Source organism: Drosophila kikkawai, chromosome 3R, assembly GCF_030179895.1.
Source record: "Drosophila kikkawai strain 14028-0561.14 chromosome 3R, DkikHiC1v2, whole genome shotgun sequence".
NCBI classification, from domain to species: domain Eukaryota; kingdom Metazoa; phylum Arthropoda; class Insecta; order Diptera; family Drosophilidae; genus Drosophila; species Drosophila kikkawai.
The window spans coordinates 5,383,201-5,387,967 of record NC_091731.1 but is presented as its reverse complement, the minus strand read 5'-3'; positions in this window follow the sequence as shown (position 1 = coordinate 5,387,967).

Sequence of the window (4,767 nt, the reverse complement as noted above, 5' to 3'; positions counted from 1 at the left end):
GATGGATTCGTGAACTTATGTTTCTCCAAGCGATGAATTCAGCTATTAGTGAAACTATTCGAAAAGAATTACCTGACAGAATTTTCATGTCCGTTTGTCGATATGATATTACTTCACCTAGTAAATTAATTGTAAAAATATAAATTATAACCAAAATTTTCCAAAACAAAATTATTATAATAATTCTCGCTTTCATTATATTGATAATTACCGATATTCGAGCGTACCCCCTATATATAATCATACTAATAATAATAATAATAATCATAGCAATCGTAATAATCATAACATAAATTCAAATCCGGGTCGCAATATAAATAATATTTTTCCATATTCAAAAGCAATTCCACAGGCTGAAACACAACAACAACATTTTTATAGAAACCATTCTCGCCAAAACAGAAATCAACATTTTGATAGTAATAGGTTCCAACAAAATTATAACTACAGAAATTATCCAGAACAGCAACAAAATAATTCAAGACAGTATAGACCGACAGAAAACAACAGTAATAAAAGAATGCGTGAGTCAGAGTCGGGTCAATTTAGGCGACCAGAACCAATGGATATTTCTGAAAATTTTCAAGTACAAGCCTCGGTATTTATATGGCATTTCCTTATTTAAATGTACACACAAAAATATAATATATTTGTAAAGTCAGAAATCTATATGTTTTTATAAGAAGAGATCTCACTTACTCACAAAATCCGGTGAAGCAGGTTCGGTGGGGCCATCGAAGACGCTGTGCTAGATTTAATCAAAAATGTTGTTAACTTCTGACCAAAAATTATTTTGTGTTGCTTGATCAAACGATTCTAAATTTACATTACTTGAATACAAAAAGTATATTGCATACGCAACTATCAAAGAATTAAAATCTACAAATTTAACACTGTGGCTTCAATCCCTAAAAATGATCTGCAGCACACGTCAACGTTGATCGGCTGCAGCTCTGCACATGACGATGCCTCCTTGCGGCATTCTCCTCCAAGTCTCCTGATCAATTCACCGCATACGAAGGGTTTGGCGTCATCGCATGCCAGACGACAGGTCTGTTCTCCTTAGTTCCTCCCGCTCTGGGATATGGTGCCGCACGTGGCACGTGCGCGTAAAGTGTAGGCTAGCGTCGCCTCACATTCGTCTCTTCCTCCTATTTACGGCAGCAAAAGCAACGGTCATCCGATCGCCGATCGCCCCTCCGACAACGCCAGCCCCGGCCACCACCGCCGACGAGGTCCCACCTCCAGCGCCGCGCTTCACTCGCCCAGTCCCTGCGGCCACCACCGCCGACGAGGTTCCACCTCCAGCGCCACGCTTCGCTCGCCGAGTCCCTACGGAGGATGACTTCACCACCGACGACCCGGTGCCTGAGCGAGTCGCCATACCAGCCGCGTGGTGGACTAATACTCACGACCAACGAGTTCCACTGGCGGTCTGGCAGGAGATAGAGCGCCGGAGCTATGCCGCACGTTACTGCCGTCAGCGCTTCCGCGTCCGCACGCCGGAAGGCCCCTACCAAATTACAATGAAGACGTCAGGAGAGGTCCAGATTCGTTTTGGTTCGGCGGAGTAGGGAGGGAGTGTGACGCCTCTATTCCTCAGCGCACAACCTCTAACATAAACTAAGTTCTAGATATTAAGTATATACAAATACTCCCCCCATATTATAGTTATACTGTAAGCATACGCACTAAGACGGCACTGAAGCCACTATCATTATTAAACCATTTAGTTGGCATTGGAGCCGTAAGCAAGACAACCTTGAAGTATTTTTAAAATAGGGACAATTAAGTTAAAATTATAAGCTAAGTTCAGCACCTCAGAGATCGCTGAAACGGGTACTTTATCGACTAGTCGAACTAGTCGAACCAGATCAGTTCTCGGTGAACCGGTTCGAACCACCGGTTCACTCAAAAGCTATGACAGCTCGCGTCTTCCGGCATTCGCTCTCTTCCGTGGAAAACTTGGTACCGAACAGACGTGCCCATCGCCGAGTCTCCGCGATCAAGACTCTCTTCCGTCGAAACTTTGCACCGAGGCAGACGTGCCCATCGCCGCGCCTCCGCGACCGAGTCAAAAATCAAAGTGCATCGTGTCCTTGGTAACAACCGCGACGTACGCGACCACGCAGAGACATCGGCTACAAGAGCCCACGCATTCGCGCAGATAAATCTTTGCCAGACAACGACCGCGATCGGCAGCCACACGCCCGCAGACACGTGGGCTAGATTTGTAAGTTACAGGAGTCAATTCTGTAAGGCAGTAGTAGGACTCACACTTAGATAACACAATAATCCAGGGATTGCAAATAAGAGTTATGAGTAAAATAAAAGTTACTACCAAAAAATTGAGCTGGAAAGATGAAATATTTAGGTATACCATAATTTTTGAAGGAGTTCTCAAAAATAAAATAAACTTTTATAACCAATTTTTATTTTTTAATTGCGCTTTAACTCTTATTTTTAAATATTAATAAAAAAGTTGTAGAATAATTATTATTTTTCAATTTGTATATAAAAGTTGAGTTATAACAATTATTTGCAATTTTTAAAATAATAATTGAAAATTAAAATTATTCTCTCATTTTTATTTTAAAAATTGAAAATAATAATTATTCTCCAAAGGATTATTTTATAAATTGAAAATAAAAATTGAATCGCAATAACTTTCCAACGGAGCGGTATATCTTAAAGATTTATATATGTAATTAATCTACGCTTCAATACCTTTCGTTTGATGTATATATTGTGGTTATTGCATGTGCACAAATATGTACATGAACATAAGTGCATATAATAAAAAATTCACCGTTTCACAAACAAACATGAATACTGAGATAATTACCCAGCTACAGGTAATAATATTTAAATATAAAGGTGACAATTTATTTTATATATTTTTGTTATCTGCATTTTGGGCTTGCCATTTGTAAAAGGTATTTTAGTATCCTTGTTTGTTTGGGGAATGTAATAAGCATTACGTATACGCATATTTTTATGCACATGCAATAACCACAATATATGTATACATCAAACGAAAGGTATTGAAGCGTAGATTAATTACATATATAAATCTTTAAGATATACCGCTCCGTCGGAAAGTTATTGCGATTCAATTTTTATTTTCAATTTTTAAAATAAAAATTGGAGAATAATTATTATTTTCAATTTTTAAAATAAAAATTGGAGATTAATTTTAATTTTCAATTATTATTTTAGAAATTGCAAATAATTGCTATAACTCAACTTTTATATACAAATTGAAAAATAATAATTATTCTACAACTTTTTTATAAAACTTGAATAATAAGAATTAATTTCCTATTTTTTCTATATAATTGTAAAATAACTCTTATTTCATAATTTGTATTATAAAAATTATAACTGTTACGATCCCTGCAATAATCAATAAACTAACAATCGAACCTACCCGTAGTAGTATTTCTTTGGTAGTATTGGTCACGGTTTTTAGGTTCCCCGGTCTCTGTCCCGCTGGCGGCCCCAAAATACTGCGTTTCGGCATTTCCATTCGCACGTGTTTTGCGGCCATCCAGCCTCCCGTCGATCCTCTCCCGTGCTCCCCGCCGCAGCGTCACGTCAGCACAGGCTCTTTCCGTGCCCAGCGTGCCGCCGCGACTGGAGGTCACCTGCTCCTCTGCCCCGCGCCGCTAGGAATCCTCTCCCGTGCTCCCCGCCGCAGCTTCACGCCAGCACCGGCTCTTTCCGTGCCCAGCGTGCCGCCGCGACTGGAGGACACCTACTCCTCTGCCCCGCGCCGCTAGGAACCCTCTCCCGTGCTCCCCGCCGCAGCGTCACGCTAGCACAGGCTCTTTCCGTGCCCAGCGTGCCGCCGCGACTGGAGGCCACCTGCTCCTCTGCCCCCGCGCCGCTAGGAATCCTCTCCCGTGCTCCCCGCCGCAGCGTCACGTCAGCACAGGCTCTTTCCGTGCACAGCGTGCCGCCGCGACTGGAGGACACCTGCTCCTCTGCCCTCGCTCAGTTAGGAATCCTTTCCCGTGCCCACGGCCGCAGCGTCACGCCAGCACAGGCTAATTCCGTGCACAGCGTGCCGCCGCGACTGGAGGATACCTGCTCCTCCGCCCACGCCCAGCTTAGGAATCCTCTGTCGCAACTGCAGTCGTAGCGTCACGCCAGCACCGGCTCTTCCGTGCACGGCGCGCCGCTGCGACTGGAGTACACATACTCCTCCGTCCACGCACAGTTTAGGAACCCTCAGTCATACCTGCAGCCGCAGCGCCACCCCAGCACAGGCTCCTTCCGTGCTCAACGTGCCGCCGCGACTGGAGGACACGTGCTCCTCTGCCCTCGCCCCGCTAGGGACCCCTTCTTGTGCCCGTAGCCGCAGCACCACACCCTAACGCTGGTTTTCATGCACCGCCGTGACTACGAATGCACCCGCCCCCGTATCCCCTCCTAGATTAGGAACACTTCGACACACGCTGCCGCCACGCCTGCACTGGCCATTCCGCGCATCGTGCATCACAAGTTTGGTGACAAGTGAAACTCTGCCTGGTCCACCCGTAGCTAGCCTCCGCGCCCAACCGGAGCTAGCTAACGCCTCTCTGACGCCCTGACCATTTCCCCGACCCACATCACCCGAATTCTGGGCGAGATCAAGCTAATTCCGCCAGGAGTCCGCCGGAGTTGCCACTCCGCGCGTCCGCGAAAGCAGTACAGGCAAGCAGTGAGCGCAAGCAGTGCCTGAAAGCAGTTCGCGACAAGCAGCTTTGTGTCAGGGACCGACCG